This window comes from Lagenorhynchus albirostris, chromosome 6, assembly GCF_949774975.1.
Source record: "Lagenorhynchus albirostris chromosome 6, mLagAlb1.1, whole genome shotgun sequence".
Lineage (NCBI taxonomy): Eukaryota > Metazoa > Chordata > Mammalia > Artiodactyla > Delphinidae > Lagenorhynchus > Lagenorhynchus albirostris.
Genome location: NC_083100.1, coordinates 43,102,649 through 43,120,506, shown reverse-complemented (window position 1 = coordinate 43,120,506; position 17,858 = coordinate 43,102,649). Strand labels below are relative to the sequence as shown.

Below are 17,858 nucleotides of genomic sequence, written 5' to 3'. Positions count from 1 at the left end.
GAATTTGTGGACACGTCTTCACACTAGTATAGCCACTTATTAGCTGGAAGAACTCTCTGTTCTTGGCTTTTCTGGTTTGTAAAACAAGGACACAGAGAGTAACTTTCCTCCCAGGTTTTTGCGAAGATTAAACAGGAAAAGAATGGTACCTGGTACTCAATACGTTTAAAGCTTAGCACATCACTATGTCTCATGTGGATCAGAAGTGATGCTAATGGTGCCATCAATGATGGTGTAGGTCCAAAGCAGATACAGCCTGGGGAACTGTTACCTTTTCAAACTCTACTGGTAGCATTTGACAAATACCAGTGCCTGTGGTTCTTATGCCTGTAGGAAAATAATTACTATATATGGTCTGAATTCTTGGTTCACCTCATTTTAGCGACAGTTTCCAGGTCAGTCCATTTAAACCTGGCTCCATTTATGGCAATTTATTTCATTATTGGACGAAGTAGTTAGAACCATGAGTAATAATTACTGTACCTACATTTCTTTTAACACCTTAGCCAAGTAATCCTCACCTCACCCAGTGAGTAAGGTTGGATGAGCACTCTTCCCTCCTCCGGGATGAGGAAACCAGGACAAGGGTCAAGTGGCTTGCTCTAAATTCTACTGTACAAAGAGGCAAGAAGCCAGCTGGAGTGAGAAGCTGGAGGGCCTGATTCTCTGGCTTCCTCCAGCACGCATAAATAATATTCAGATTAACACCCTATCATTGATCATCACCCAGTGCCAGTTAATACGCAATATTCATTTATATATTTTCATATAAATATACACATACAGTTGACATTTCTTTCTAAATTATCTTTTAATTTCTGTAACAGAGAATTGGCCAGTGTCTACTTAGCATCATGTGAAATTAAGTGAGTTAATAGATATTAAAAAATCTTGTAAATAAAAGCACACTTTGCCACTCAGTACACTCTTTTCCCTTTCGGTCAAATTAATATTTTCCGATATTCCTGGGTATCCAAACTTTTTTTGGTCTAAGGGAGAAGGAACAATTGAGAACACTCCCACTCTCTGCTGACATCTGCCCACAGGTTGGGTTCCAGATTCCCCGCGGCCCCCTTCCTCACCCCCTCCGCCCCGGCCCGCTCCCCCTGGCTTGCCTCTCCAGTTATTGTATTTGTCGTTTGATGTTAATAAATCCGAGAGTGAGAAAGGTAGAAGGGCTGTGCCTTCCGTGGGGCTGGGAGGGACGCCTCTCCTTCCTCCTCTTTTCCACTCCTTGCCCCATCCAGGCTGGCCCCGGGGGCGGAGGCTGCACCCGCGCTCACCGGGGGGCGCTGTGCCGCCGGCACCGGGCGGCTGGAGGTAGGTCGGCTGGGAGGCGGCGGCTCCCGGTCCTGCCGGCGCTCAGAGGGGCGAATCCCAAGCTGCGAGGTCGCCGCCCCCGCCCCTCGGCCGGCCCCTCCGCCCTCGGGGTAGAGGGGAGTGGCTGGGCGCCTCCAGCCGCACCGCAGCACTTTGCAGCGGCAGCGCACTCTGCAGCCGGGCGCGCACTGGAGAGCTGGGCGCCGCGCGTCGCGGTGGTGTGGGAGCGCGGGCGCGAGGGGCTGGCAGCCGCTGGGCAGCGTCCGCCGGCAGCGTCCGCCGGCAGCGTCCGCCGGCAGCGTCCGCCGGCAGCGTCCGCCAGCAGCGTCTGGCGAGCAACTGCGCGGGAGCCCCGCAGCCTCGCGGAGGGCCAGCGTCCCGGAGCGCGCCGGAGAGGGAGGACGACAAGGAGGCGGAGTGGCGTCCGGCGAGGTAGTGCGAGCGCTTTCCTTCTCTCCCCTGCCCTGCCCGCTCGGTCCTTTGTGCCCGGGGTCCCCGTGGCCCCGCCGCAGCTCGCGGGACACGGGTCAGCGGGGTCTGCGGTCTCTCCTCGGGGCCAGGCGGCGCTGCGGCGAGAACCGCGCACGCTGGAGGTCGGGCAGGGTGGTCGCGACTCCGCAGTTGCTTCGGGGGCGGGTGGGAGAGTAGAGGGCGCTAAACTAAGTTATTCTTACTTTGCCCCATCCCCTTCGTACCTGTGGGCAAAGTGGAATTCAGGTCTTCCTGGTGTTCACCCACACCCCTCCATCTCTCTGGCCCACAGCTGTTTCCTGGACCCCTGGTTCTATGGAAGGACACGGGGTGGCCTCCTCCGGGAAGGAAAGCGGAGGGAGAACAATGGGGCGTCCTGGGGAGTGGGGTTCAGGTGCGGCGTGCCCCAGCGGCGGGGGAGAAGGGGCCCAGGACCCGACGGGGCATCCTGCGCGTGCAGCTGAGCTATGGTCCTTTGTTCCGCCGCAGCGGAGGGGGCTGCCTTGGGTCTCGTTTCCTGCCGGGGATGGGATTGATTCACGGTCCTAGAGAGGGAAGGGGAGGGGGCGGGGCTGGAATGGAAACCAGATTAGGAACGGGAGTCCTGGAGGGTTCTTGCCGGGCCGGGGCAGAGGGTTGGGGAGTGGGTGATGTGAGTGCACTGGAAAGTTGATTACAAACACACAGCATTTTGTCCGAGGGCTTGCTGTGTGGGTTTCTGGAGCTTATTTGTAATGCTTTGTTCAGGCTGCGGCCGAGCGTTTATTGCTTCAACAAGTTGTGTACTTCCCTGACTTCTAGGCGCTCTCAGTGTTAGTTTGCTGAAATCAAATCTTCTTAATTACGATGGAAGAAGACTTTTTTTTCTGGCTATGAATCAGGGTGTTTGTGTGTATGTATGTGCCTGTGGATCCGTGTTTGTAGCTAGTAGATATTGGCTTGAATGGGTAGGAAGCAGATTTTATAGCATTGATTTTGACATAGAATAATTTTCTCCGTTGTAATAGAGTAAAACAATTTTCCAGGAATGTTTGGGGGGGAAACCACTAGAAAATTAGACATTGCTAAATAAATGAATCAGATTAGGTAACACTGAATTGAAAAACCCTTCACAGTCTTTCCCAGAAAACACATCATACACACCACCCTTTGGGTTTTCAGTTGAGCAGTCGTGACTTCTGTGCTTTCACTCCCCTAATGTGGGTCATCTGGACTAGGAAAGGGAACAGTTGCCACTATGGTGAATGGGAATTATTTTTAGGGGGAGGTAGAATTGAATGTAATGTGTTGGGCATATGTTAAGTGACCCTTTCCTAGATTGGAATCAAGAAGCCCAGGAGGATTGGTTGACCTCGGGAGGGAGCCAGGGTGGATTGAATGATGAGTGTTTTTTGAATGGAGTATTCCAAGCAAAACCGTTTTGGGAGGAGGCTGACATTTCCAGGCATTCATGGTTTGTGCCTATGGGACACTGGTGGAAGGATCCCAAAGCTGGGCTGAAGGTTAGAATTACTGTGGTGATAGTTGAGGAGACATTTAGCTGTAGTAGTCTGGCTGAGGCAGGGCTGGGAAATGACCTAGAGCTGCTTCTTCGACAAGTCTGAGGGCCCACCGGTGAACCACCGCATTGGCTATTCATTTTAAGACAGCCAAGTTTGAAAGTCTCTTAATCTTAGAAGGGGAATGAAGAGCTTACTCCTGGGGAAAAAAAATGTTTCCTGCCCACTAAGCGGTAATGGAAAAGAGCTGTACCAGCTACCGTGAGGGTTTGTCTTTTTCTTGGAGGATGTGGTCAGATTTTCAGGCCAGGCTGGAAAACAGTGGGATTTGTCCTCCAGAGCCATTATGATGTGCAGTTGAGGTGGGATGTTGTCCAACCGTCAAGCTGTTTGTCATTATAACTAACACACTGCCTGGCAAAACATTGTGTCATGGGCAGCGAACAGAGGGAGACTTCCTTCGTTATCGTTGTCTTGCCATTTTGGACTTTTCGTTTATGTTGTGAATTGTTTTGTAAAATATAGCACAATTGGATTCCTCCCGAGTACTCATTGCAATATACATTAACAAAATGCAAAGCATAAGATTACTGCTACCAAAGACATGGATGGGGAAGCCTCTTAAATAGTTGGTCTCTGGCTGCAGGCCGTCCGATGGATTCCCCATGTGTGATGAGGCTGGCTGCAAACTGCACCCTCTTCACGGGATGGGATGAATCATCACTTTGTCAAGCCTGGAGGTAAAGACTGACTCTCCCTGGTTGCTTCGCGGTTATGCAAAGCAACGAGGAGCTTCCGACAACAGTGGGGAAGGAGTGGGGTGTAGGAGTGGGCCAAGAGGGGAATCCTCAGAATATAGGATGTTAAAGGTTTTTTTTTTTTTTTTTTTTTTTTTTTTTGCGGTATGCGGGCCCCTCACTGTTGCGGCCCCTCCCGTTGCGGAGCACAGGCTCCGGATGCGCAGGCTCAGCGGCCATGGCTCACGGGCCCATGGCCCACGGGCCCAGCCGCTCCGCGGCATGTGGGATCTTCCCGGACCGGGGCACGAACCCGTGTCCCCTGCATCGGCAGGCTGATTCTCAACCACTGCGCCACCAGGGAAGCCCTGTTAAAGGTTTTTAACATTTGTCCTCCCTTTGGGTGAGATTCTTCTCTTGTCCCCCTCCCTTCTGCTATTTTCAATAGCTGGACCTTTGGATTTTAATTAAACAGCCTAACAGTAGTTAAAACTGTCATTTAGTATTTACTGTGTGAAAAGGATTTTACACACATTATTTTATTAACCCTCACAACAACTTGGTAAAGTGGGTATTATCTCCATTTTACAGTTGAAACTGAGGCCCAGGGAGTTTGGTAACTTGCCTAGTTGTGTAGGTAACTAGTAAGGGGTAGAGGTGAGATTTGAATTCCAATCTCTGATTCCAAGGTCCACACCGTATGGTATGATATCTTTTAATACTAGGAATGACAGCAGTTTGATTATGTGATTAGCCCTTTGCAGATTGCAAATCACTTTTGCATATATTATCATAATTGATTTTTTCAAAAACCACTGTGAGATAGGTTTGGAAGGCTAGATTAGTGACATCGCAACTTTTCAAACTGTATTATTGTTCAAAAGCTTTGCTGTTTGATGGCCTGTGTGAATAAACTTTAAGTGAATGAAACTTTAAAAAGTTAGGCTGCCAATGTTTAAAAATAAGTGTTTTTTTGGGGTGAGGGGACATTTAAAAGTGGTGGAATGGAGTAGACTTATAGTCATTTGATATTTATTGAAATCTGTTTTAGCCCTTTTTATCTCCCAGCCTTTATTAGAACACTGCACTTTGCTTCTTTACTGAGACCCAATGCCAGAGTGTCTTTTTAGAAGAGGAATAAGGAGGGAAGGAATGTGATTATAAAGAGGAAGTGGGACATCAGAATTGGAGTCATACACAGCAGCAGGCCGTAGATTTTCCCAGCACATGCTTTTTGTCCTGGCAGTCGCCTTTTACAGAAGACATTCTTCCTTAGGGAAGTGTCAAGGGTCTTTCTTTACAATATCCTCTGACATCATCACATTTCTGAGCTCTGTGGGAACACACATTCCACAGGATTTCTGTGCTCATCTTTTCCCCACAGGGGAAGTGAACAAGCTTAGGCATCCACGTGAAAGTGGAATGGAAGTGGTATCCGTCCTTGGGGTGGAATGGAGTATGGTGCCAGGCAGGAGTCTCCTGACCTTGACCCAGGGGTGACCGCCGAGTGCAGGAGCAGAGTGGATTCGAACACTTGGCGTCATCATCGATTATTTATGGATTTCTCAGAATGCTCCCGGGCAAATGGAAAAGTCAATATTGGTTTTTTTTGTTCTAAGATAAGACTATGAAGACTGAAAGTTCTACTGTTACTTTTTAATTATTTCAAGCCAAGACATCATTTGGGGTCTTCAGAGACTGTAGTGTAGGTGCAGTAACTTCTGTCTCCTGAGGCCGTTAGATTCTCATCCATTGGATATTTAGAGGGGATGCACACACGTGGTCTGCTGAGTTCTAACAGGGAGCCCTTTCCAACTTACCAGTTGAGAAGGATGAAGGATGCTCTTCTAACCTGTCGTAGGTTTCTTTTCAGTTGCCAGTGTCTTCATCAATTTGTATTGTATTAAGCACACAGTTGATGCAAGGCTAGGCATTAAAAAGCAGCAAAGGAAATCCATTGTGTATCAAAGGATGTAGCAGGGCAGCGCAGTGTGCCCAGAGAGTGGATGTTGGTGAGATGACTGACAGCCGTGGTGACCAAGGCCACGCCAACACATGCTACTGAGACAAAAGCGTGAGAGTGGGAGGAACCCAAACAATGCCTGTTCCTTCTTTGTCCTTGGTTTTATTTCCCCCAACCTCTGATGGTACTGAAGGGGTCGGGTCTCTGAACACCTGCCTCTGAAGGCTGGATTGGTTGGGATGTTAGGAAGCCTCTTTCTGGTGAATTTGTTGCCTGAGGAGAGAGGAGAGGATCCTTTTTTGGACCCTGAGGGTGTATAAAGTACCACTCCATGGGAGAAGGTGTTGAATTACATGGTCGGCCCTGGTGTACAGCAAATCCTTGGTGTCCTGCTTTCTTCCCTCCCCACCTGCCAGCGTCCCAACCTTCCTCATCCTGGTTCAGCACGGCTGTTGATTCAACCGCACTAAGGCTGTTCATAGACTTCAGGCATATTTGCATAGTGGACAAGAAATGCCAAGTCCCCAAAGAATTATATTTTGTTACATGACATTCACGCTGCTGTCATTAAGTAGTGGGTGCTGCGCTGTGTCATGCTGCGTCCTGGGTTCTCTCCATAGCCTGTTTCATTTAAGCCTCATTGCTCTCCTTCAGTAGGAGATGTCTGTAGTTGGGAGAGTTGGGTAACGTGCCCAGGGCTAGTAGAGATCAAGCCCAAGACTGTGTGCTTTACAGAACAACGTGCTGCCTCGTGGGACAGTGTTCTTGGAAGCTCTGGGCCACTTTAAGGAGTGAGTGTTACAGAGTTAGAGAGTGAGCCCACCCTGACAGTCTCTCTCTTCCTTTGTCCCCTGGAGTCAGGGTTCCTGCGTGTGTCCTTGGTTGGACCAGGGCTGAGGATCTGGTTCAAATGCTCCTGAGTTGCTCTTTTTTTTTCTGGGTCTTGTGCTTGGCAACCCTGCATTATTCTCCTCCCCCAAGTGAGGGGGATGTGGTGAAACAAGATTCAACCTGCCGGCGGGAGACCAAGGAGCCAGCCCTGCCTAGTTGTCTTTCTCACCCTCTCCTGGTCACTGCCTTCTCTGTGGGAATCTGCTGGCCTTCTGGGGATTTTCAGGGGGTTTGTCTGATCTCTGGTCTCCAGTCTTTTCAAGCACAGTATGCTGCTGGTCATCCAGTCAGAGCTCAGGGTCTGAGGCATGTGGATGAATTGGTGGGAGCACCATTGCAGAGCTGGAACTTAGGGGATAAGACTTTGGACAAGGCAAGGAAGATAAGAATTGGTATAGAATTTATACTCGTCCAAGATAGGCAGTTTTTGAAATTGAGGTCTGGAGATAAGTGAAAATTGACATCCTTCCTTTGCTTATCAGATAAACCAACGCTGAGCTTCTAAAAATACCAGGTGCCTGGCTTTCCTAGATAGCTTGGAGAGGCAGGAGGAGACCAGGTCTCTGCTTTCCAGGGACTTTCTGATCAATCCTGCGTGGACTCCAGATGCTTTGAAGTTACACAGATGGCTTCATTTTGCTGTGTTGAAATGAAAATACAATTCAAAATTGTACAAGTTTTTAAACTCGTAAAAAAAAAAAAGAATTCAGCATCCTTGAAGAGACTTTAGAAAATTGCATTGAAAGGACAATGGAACGGACCAGGTTATTCGTTACTGGTTTCATTATTGTGTGTGTGCATATTATTTGCCTGCTCATTTTCACTGGTTTCGTGAAAGCATTTTCTGCACATTTCAACCCCAAAATTAAAAACAAACCAAAAGCCTTGATTGAAAACCTCCTGCTGGCCCCACTTACTTTTGCCACTGTGCATCTTCTCTCTCCTCCCTCGGTTCTGCTTCCTTTTAAATTCTATATGATTAGACTCTGAAGCGCTATTTGCAACGTTCAGGTTGCAAATAGGCCCAGGTCCTAGCTGCTCGTTCTTTCCTTTGAAAGGGCTTCAAAGGGATCATCACTATTTTATTCATTTTAGAGTCCCTGCCTAAATGCTTTTAGGAAAAGTTTAATTTTTATAAACATTGGGCCTAGGCCAATTTGCATGGCTCGTTTTTTTTTTTGCATTCCTCATGCAGTCTGCTTACAGTTGTAATAAGTAGACTACAGTTTTGATTTACCCCTGATGTGGTGAGCTGTCTCGCAAAGAGTTCTCACTTGCTTGAACTCTTCAGGCTGTTGAGAGGTATTCATAAAAATATATGAACTGCCACATTGGGTCAGATTCAGGAATCTGCTTTCTGCAGAAGCAGAGTACTAAGTATTCTGTGACATTGGAGGAGGGGGCTGGAGTTAGACTTCATAGCTTTAGTAGGTTTTTGGGCTCTCTCTTCAACATCTATAATTGCATAATCTCTTAAAAACCTCTCATCCATATATATTTAAACTCGTATATTCAGATTCTTGAATTGTTTATTTGTATCCTATATTTAAACATTTCACACCTCCTTTAAAGGTAGAACTTGACTGTATTGGTATTTTGACTTCAAATGTTTAATTTTTGGAATGGTAGAGGGATGAAGTTGAAAGGGCCTTTAGGCCACCACCATAACTACTTACTTGCATCTGAGAACTGCTCAGGCTCAAAAGGTTAACCAGGGTCAGATCTGGCACCGGACTCCAAGGCTTTTAACTTCTTGCTCAGTTTTCTTTCTAGGGGAATATCTCACTGTCTCTCCAAACCCATCAAAATCCACGCTTAGTGCCCATTACCTAATAGTTGACCGTCTTTGATGTAACTGTGCTAATAGCATTCTTATCATCATCTTGACTTTGGATTTCAGAAGCCTCACCGACTTCTCTATTTTCTGTGACTCTTACATCCATCTAATCAGTTACAGTGTTTGGTTGATTGTTGCCTTTTATTTTCAAATCCTTAAACCTCTATTCTGGTTCAGACCTTTAAAAGGCTGGTTTACTAGAATACAACATTTCCCGAAGTGGGTTGTTCCATGAAAAGTTTGTACACGTTACTGTAAAAAAGCGTTCCTTGGGCAAGTAGGTGTTGGTTAAACAACATTTTAAACAAGTTTCTTTAAATAAACTTAAAAAAATAAGTTTCTTCTTTACAGAAGGCGGACTTTTATTTGTGACCGTGCACTGTGGATCTCCAAGAGGGAGATAGGGTATGCACATGTCCCAACTTATGTGACCGGTGTCCCACTTTTTGGCAGGATCATTGTGTAGATAATACTGCTGTAGTCCCTTCATTGTACCGTTTTTAGACCCATCACTGTCTGGCTTTCTGTGGGAATATGTGTTCTCTGTGAGCCATACTTGGTTCTCTCTGAAACATGTCTTCTGCTTTTTTACCTTATTTTTTTCCTGGATCTTTCCTTCGCCCTGGAAGCCCCTCTCTACCTATTACCCCTACGCATCTCTCACAACCCAGCTTTCCTGAACTTGTAGCATTTACTGTTTCACAACTTAAAATGGAGAAAATATTTGAAAGAGTCAAAACATTGGAAGTAACATTGCATACCCATAATAGTTAAATTACTGGATTTCACACAAAATGCCGTTTTCCATATTTGTGTCAGTTGATGAGTCAAACGCACATCACATTCTTCTCGCTCCCTCCACACAGGTTAACTTGCACATATATTCTCCAAGCATGTGACTTGTTTATTTTTCAAAAATTTTGTGTTATTGGAATTGCATTCAGTTTATATAAAAATTTAGAGAGAATTGAGATCTTTATGGTCTCATGGCTTCCGGTCTGCAACCTGATATACTTCTCTATTGATTTAGGTCTTTTATGTCCTTCAATGAAATTTTATAATTTTATGTGTAAAAACTCTTTCACGTCTTCTGTTAGACTTGTGCCATGGTGCTTTATGGTTTTTATGGTCATTGTGAGCGGAATTGTTTAACACATTTCTGATTGGTGTTGCTGGTATACAGGAATGGGGACTGATTTTGTATTTGTTTATTGATGGGTTCTATTTTTTTTTTTTTTTTTTTTTGTGGTATGCGGGCCTCTCACTGTTGTGGCCTCTCCCGTTGCGGAGCACAGGCTCTGGATGCACAGGCTCAGCGGCCATGGCTCACGGGCCCAGCCGCTCCGCGGCATGTGGGATCTTCCCGGACCGGGGCACGAACCCGTGTCCCCTGCATCGGCAGGCGGACTCTCAACCACTGCGCTGCCAGGGAAGCCCCGATGGGTTCTTGATTGATCACATTTCAACCTGTGTTTGCTGTAGGAGCCTGGAGTCGCGTGGCGTTTCTAATAGAGCGTAAAATAACAAACCTGTAATGGAAATGTCATAACTCACCGTAATTTAAAAATTATATATGATACTTTTAGAAGTAAGGGGAGGTGGAGGTGTTTTTTGTTTCTTTAATGCATTCATGTATTCATTCATCAAATGTTGGGATGCCTAGTGTGTGCCAGGCACTGTACTAGGCACTGAGTCTTTAATGGTGAGCAGAGCAATTGTGTTTCTGTCTTCATGGAATGTGAGGGGAGAGAGACATTGCGGAAGTGAACATAGATATTTATGCCATATTTATGAATTGTGATATTTGTTATGAAGGGAAAGGGCAGGATGCTGTGAGAATAAGAAAGATGGGGAGGGGAGACTTTGGATTGGGGGTAGAGGGAGAGCCTGTCTGAGGAAACAGGCATTCATGCAGCTGCCTGAAGGGTGAGTTGGTACTGCTGCAGGAAGAGAAGGATGGTAGAGCTTTCCAGGCAGTGAAGAACGGGCCCAGAAGCCCTGGGGTGCAGTTCTGCTCTTAATGATAGATTGATGGAAATTTTAGTAATTAAGGACTTAAAAAGTGGTACTTCTTAGTAAATCATCATAATAGTGGTATTTAGTAGTGTTTAAGTATGATGACATGAAAATGTTTATTTTTGGCCAGTATGTTCCCCTTCCTCCTCAAATGAAACTGCCCAAGTAAAGAGTGCGCTGCCTCTGTGACGGGGCTTGAGTGGGGCTACTGCCCATCCCCCAACCCTCCCTCTACCCCTTGAGAGCTGCCATTGCCCTGAGTACTGGTGGCTGCTGGGCACGCCAACGTCCTGGGTTCTGTACTATTGGACTGGGTCTTGCTCTGAGGTCTGGAGAAGCCCTCTCTCTCCTCCTGGGAGGGCTCTTGAGCAGGGGGGGCCACCTTTGGCCCTTTCAGTGTCTCAGCCCTCTCTCTCCCCTTTCCTTCTGGCACCTTCTCTAGAGACACACTGAGGGCTCTGATGTGAAAAGGGTGGGGTGGGAGGAGGGGTCTGGTCTGAGTTACGCACACTTCATTCCACCTAGAATCACCGCGCATCGCGCATCGGTCATCGAGGCTTTGCACCTGGGGCAAGCGCATCAGAGCCTGGTTCTCTTACGTGGCAGTGAGTCCTCGCTCAGTGGGAAGCAGTGTGGTGCAATGGTGATGGGCTGCGCTCTGGGGAAAGTATTAGGTTTGAAACCTGACTCTGTTTAGCAGCCCATGTCCTTGGCCACATAGCTTAATCTGTCTCTGCCTCCGTTTTCTCACCTGCAGTATTTGGGTAATAGTAGAGCCTTCTTCCTTGGATTGTAATAAGGATTAAATGAGTAAACACACATATGTCCATAGAATAAACAATGTCAGGCACAGAGCAAGCGCACAGTATAAATGTGAGTTGCTACTCAGTCTTTTCTGAAAATGGATTCCTGGAGTTCTTCCTCCTCTTCCCCCACCAGATATTCAGATCTGTTTGATTCCAAGCAGTGTATATAATGTGTGATTTGATACGGGGCTCTAGTTTCTCCTCTGAAAAATATATAGGAAGAAAGATGGCAAAGAAACCAAAATGTTAACAGTGATTGTGTTAGTGTAGTAGATAGGGATGACTTACTTTTACAACCCTCTTTATTTTCTGCATTTTCTGTAATCTGGTTATGTTAGCTCTGAACTAATAACAATACCAAAAAATCTTATGAAAAAGCTCAGGCTGCAGTTGCCTCAGCGGTTCACTAAAGTGGAGCCGAAGAGGGTGGCACGCCTGGGGTCTGCCTGCTCTGATTGTATTCGCAGGTGGAGTAGTTTCCCGTTTATGCTTATAGTTGCAGGAACGCAACAGTATTTAAAAGTCTTCAGCAGAAGCATCCCAGGAAGTTAGAAGATGGGGATGTGGATCCTTGTGAAACTCTTCTTTCTTTGAATGTTACTTTTTCTGTCATTATTTTCCCTTGGTTGTCTCTTGCTCTGCTCCCTGAGAGTGCCTCTGGCCATCTGTTACTCTCTTTGGTCTGCTTTTACTCCCCTCCCCTTGAAAACCACTCCTTTCAATACCCCATCTTTCTCCTTTACTTGCTTGTCACATGGAAATGATGCACACATTGCTACAATTCCACGTAAAGACTAAATTTTATTTCTTATTTTTAATCGTAAAAATAAATGTAACTTTTCACCCTCAAAAACCTACATTAAGTTGCCTTTTGTTTACTCATACCTGGAATTCATGAATTAACTTACTAACTCACTAAAGTCTGGGGGAGTCTGCGATTTCCTAAAAGCACCAAGAATCTTGGGGGACTTGGGAGACTGAAAGGAAGGGGAGATTAAGGGGATACTGAAGTTGAATTTTTTCTTATTTTGCTGAGGGTCATCTGTGTGGCTACCATTTAGTTATGTCTCTGAATTTTTAAAGTTTTCCAAACTGAAAGAACCGAATTCTGGAAAATTACCAAAATACATTTTTTAGAAAGAGAACTTTGCCAAATTTGACACATTTCCTTAAAAGCCCATTGATTTCAGTTACCTTTTAAAAAGTTCAGTGAGCTTTCCAGTTTTCCTTTCATGTGCCTCTTCTTGAATAATTGTGAGTGGAGAAATGGGCTTTCCTGCTAAGTTTGTTTTATCTACAGGAATTTATTTTTAAGCAGTGGCTTTCTGTAAGTATCTCAAAATTATACCGACATGGATTTCAAAGAAAGTATGACAGCATGTTGCTACTCAACAGAATAGCTATTTACTTGAGAAATATTGCTAATTTCAGTGAGATTTCACAGTTGAATGTAAAATCTAGTAGAGGGGATTTAAATTAAGGGATGCCTTCCTATACCTTATTCCATAGTTGGTAGTGTTCTTCATCTCCAACCACAAATGCCTAATTTGAACATAAATATTTATGCTCATTCTTTCTCTGCTATAAGGAAGTCTAGTTTAGTTGGGGTAAAATCTGGATTTATAGGATGGGTATAACTAGGATTTAGTATTCACTATTCAAAAGGATTCATCAGCAGAGTACTTTAAATTGGAAGCAACATGTATACCACTATTGAGTGAGGCAGCAGTTGTAAAAGGTCTGTATTATCACAAGCCCACCAGGTACAGACGTGATCTTGCATCTTGTCTGTTTCACTTCATATATCCCAATACATGGAGGAAGAGAAATCTGTTGGGTTTAGCTGACACGTGCGTGCCACAGGTGTTGAGAAATAATGGTAAAACTGTCAGCCCAACCTTAATACTTGCTGTCTGTTGCAATTGAAAAAAGAAACAGAAAAGTATAGGTAAACTGCTACAGGAAACATGTGCCATTATACATCCTTCGGGGTGACCTGTTTCGTATCTCATGCACTCTGGGATGGAAGAGTTGACAAGTTCTCTCCTTGGATGGGAAAGTGCCCCTTCCTTACCTGGCAGTCAGCGAGCCTGTCAGACCCTGGGTGCAGCGGGGGCTTCACCTTCTGTGATTCCGCTTCCAGCTTTGCACTTGCCCGCTTGGCAGCAGCTCGCGTGTGGTGATCTTTTCTTATGAGAACAGTTAATGACCATGGCAGATGCTGGGAGCCCACTTCTGCAGTTTTGCAGCTGTTTATGTGTCCAGTTGGACTTTTTGAAAGAATTAATTTTTAGGATCTCACACTGAGGGCTACAAGTATAATAGGATTTGGGGGGAACGTTATTTTGTGGGAGTTAGTTTTGGATGTTGCAACAGATGTAACATGAAGGTAGCATGGCAGCTGAAGGGGATCCTGTAGTAAGATTCCCATTTATCCTGAAATCAGGCAACTCAGAAAGTCCAAGATTACTAACACTCCCTTTTGGATATTTTGTACTAAAAAATCATCTTAAGAAGAAACATTACAGGAAGTTTGGAAAGTGGAACTAAAAAAGACTCTTCTTGAGTTAACTAACTCTTAAAATATCAACTATGGTCATTTCTGAGTATTCCTTTCCAAGTTTTCTATGTGTATATTTTGGAATGATTGTAATCATAGAGTTCATGTATTTTCTGTGCTGCTGTGAGTTTCGAGATACATTTTATAGTTGTGTTATTCCACTGAGTACCTTAATTTCCTGAAACACCTCTTTTTTATTGGGCATTTGGGTTGCTTCCACCACTTTGCTGCTGTAAATAATAATACCGTGATGAACATTTTTGTGCATATAACCTTTTCTCTATTTTGGGTTATTTTCTGACAGTAGCTGTTGAGAATGAGCTGATTGGGTCAATGATTGTGGTGACTGTTGTGATGTACCCCTCTTTAAGCAGTGGGGTGGATGTAGTGACTGGATTGGAGGGGGCAGGGGAAGTGGTGGTCTGGGATGACTCCCAAGTTTCTGGTCTGTGTGATGTTGGGTATGGTCGTCACAGACAGGCTGAAGGGGGTGGGTTCCATTTGGGATGTGGGGCCTCCAGGCAGAGCGGGAGGTTCAGCAGACGCTGGGGCTCAGGGACAAGCCAGGGCCTGAGGTCTGGATGGAAGGACTACCAGCATCTTGGTGTGGTCGAAGCTGTGGATGTTGTGAGGATCACTTGGAGGGCGGAGGGAGAAGCAGGGAAGGTGGGTGATAGAAGTCTGGGAGACATTATTTTGTGACAAGTGGAGGAAGGAGAAGCCACTAAGGAGAATAAGGAGTGGTGGGGTGGGAAGTGAAGAGCCAGGGAGACGTGGCCAGAGGGAAGCCAGGGCAGGAGAGAGGTTTTTTTTGTTTCTTATTTGCTATCTATATATCTTCTTTGGTGAAGTGTCTGTTTAGGTCTTCTGCCTACTTTTTCTTTTTTAACATCTTTATTGGAGTATAATTGCTTTACAGTAGGAGAGAGTTTTAAGGAAGGAGTTCGCGGGCAGCAAACAGGTGGTGACGTTCTACTTGAAGATGTTTCAGTGGCACATGCCGAGTGAGCTGTGGGTGCCTAGGAAGGGTGGCAACTGTCAAAAGGTAGGCTGTGTCAAAAGCTTAGCGGTGGAGGAAGAGAGAAGTAGCCAGTCTTACCAGGGCTTATAGGACAGTATATTAGTCTGCGTGGGATGCCATGACAAAATGCCACGACTGGGTATCGTAAGCAACAGAAATACATTTTCTCACCATTCTGGACGCTGGAAGTCCAAGATCAAGGTGTCAGCAGGTTTGGTTTCTTTGAGGCCTCTCTCCTTGGCTTGCAGATGGCCACCTTCTCACCGGGCCTTGTATGCACATCCCTCAGTCTGTGTTGGCTGTGTCTCTGTCTTCTCTTTTTATAAGGACACCAGTCATGTTGAATTAGGGCTCACCCTTATGGCCTCATTTTAACTTAATCACCTCTTTAAAGGCCCTGTCTCCAAGTACAGCCCCATTCTGAGGTACTGGGGGTTAGGACTTCAACATATGAATTTGGGGAGGGGGTGACACAGTTCAGCTCCTAACAGATGGATTCTAGGCCTGATGACACACTTATCCTTTCTCCTTCCTCCATTCCTCCCCCCGAACACACACACACACACACACACACACACACACACACACACTGTTGACCCTCTGCTGCTTCTCATCGTACTCTTGTCTCTTGGCTTTGGTGACCCATGCTCTGGTCTCATTTCTCCCTGGTCCCTTGGTGTCCAGGTTCCGTAGGGTTTGGGCCTTGGCTTTCCTCTCCTGCTAGAATCAAGTTGATTTATTTGTCTTCATCTCCTCAACTATAACTCAGTTTCAGGTAGCAAAGTATTAATTCTCTCAGGTATAAAAAGTTGTGTCAGGTTAACCCTGTAGTAAATTTTATTTGATGATAAGACTAAACCATTTTGTAATCTTGTCCTCGTGGCTGCTTATTTCACAGTTTAAAAGAAAAACAAAACAAAACAGTGGGAACATTGATTTAGGTCAAGGTTCAGTCAAAATTTATATTTGAGTTTATCTCATATTTTACAAATTAATATTGTTGTTGTTGTTTTATCCCCTTGAGTTTGGTCTTGGATTCCTTTTTTTCCCAAGAGCCTATCTTGGTTAAAATAAGACTGAGTGGGTAGCTATCCCAGTAGTGCCTGGGGGCAGAATTATTTGGGTAGGTATGGTATTACTGCCTTTTTTTCCTTTCAGATGTGGCTTTTTGTTTTTGGAATTAAAACTGTATAGAAGTTATGATTATCCTATTTGATGCTGAGGAGGGAGGCTTTACATGCATGGTGTTGATGAGGGAGTTGGGGTTAAATTGTGGGTTTATGTTATTTAAACTGTGGTTGGTTGCACTGGGGTTTCTGGTGTACATGTGTTTACATGGTGTTTCTCTCAATAGTCTATTGAAATATATCAGTATGATTTCTACGTAAAAGTTCATATTTTTATTGAAAAGGCTGACTATCAGATTTCTAAAAGTGTATAAATTACGGATAGATTTACTGTTTGGCCACCTAAAGTAGCACCCAGATTTTGCTGGGCAACCTGGAGAGGAGCATTTATCTCTGTCAACAGTTTTAAAAGAAGTACATAATTTTAAAGTATGAAACTCAAATTTAGTTTTTAATAGTAACTTATGTGTTTATTCTTTCTATCTTTAAGAGGCAGGTTATTGGAATGAGATGTGACCTTGTACTCTTGACTCTGTGTCTGGTTGTGGGTTTGAAGTGTTATTTTTGTGCTTGCTTAAATGACTTAGGCACTTCTGACTATACATTTGGGACAGAATAAATATGGTAGTTGGATATGGTTTTGAGAAACCAACCAGATTTTTAACCTGGTAATACGATAGTACTATTCATTCTTTTAATTGTCTAGAGGCTCATGGCTTTAGAAAACTCTGTGAGCTCTTAGGGACCGCCAGATTTGCTGGATTAGTGGGTGTTCTTTTCCTTTGTCAAATATATCAACTGATGTCCATGATACAGTAAATGCCCAGAGTCAGAGGGCTACCCTGTAGTGTGCTCTTGAGTTTTTGTTCCTACCAGTCTATGCTTATGTGGACTCAACTGTGTTTATTCCCAAGCCTGTTTATGCCAATTGTACTTATTATTATATTTAATATAGTGATTTAAAATATACGTGCAAAAAGAATTGTTTCTATGAATATTCATGTGAATGTTTGTTTGTAAACCACCTCATAAGTTTCTACAAATGATTTAGGAGTAACTGAAATAACTAAAGGATTTGGAGGATCATAAAATAAAAGTATTCCCACTAATACTGTTAGCCATTCAGGATAGGTAGATTAATTTGTGGTTATGTAAAACCTGGGAATCTTAGTGACTCAAACGATAGTGCACACTCACACTGGGTGACCATCGTAGGTCAGGTGGGGGTCTGCCCCGTGTTGCCCTGGCCCTCACTCCAGCGCATAGTCTGATGGAGCTGTGCCCTCTGGAACATTGCTGATCCCAGTGGCAGAGGGAAGGGCGGACGTGAAACCTTTATGGCCATACGCCTGAATTCAGCAATTCAGGGATAGATGGTCTTCCCACAGAGGGATTATCGAGCATTTGTCAGGAGTAGTGCAGTCCACCCTGCACTGCGTCCCAGGTGTCTTTACAGCCTCACTCTTCTTTAAAGAAATTAGACTTGGAGGATGAGGCCATGAGGATGTTTTACAAGAGACCACTGGGTACTACAGTCAGTGGACATACACTGAAAAGGCCTCAGCGCTACAGAAAAAGATTGGAAAATATATATTTTTATAGGATTTATT

General features: G+C 44.9%; 1 protein-coding gene across 6 annotated transcripts in view; it reads left to right on the top strand.

Moving 5' to 3' along the window:
• The first annotated feature begins 1,620 nt into the window (after positions 1 to 1,620).
• The window catches only part of MYO1B (myosin IB), a 184,036-nt gene continuing 167,798 nt past the window's right edge, over positions 1,621 to 17,858 (top strand). For all 6 annotated transcript variants that reach the window (XR_009541113.1, XR_009541114.1, XM_060152411.1 and 3 more), the window contains exon 1: positions 1,621 to 1,752. The gene's annotated coding sequence lies outside the window, so the exon portion shown is untranslated. The remainder of the gene's footprint in view (positions 1,753 to 17,858) is intronic.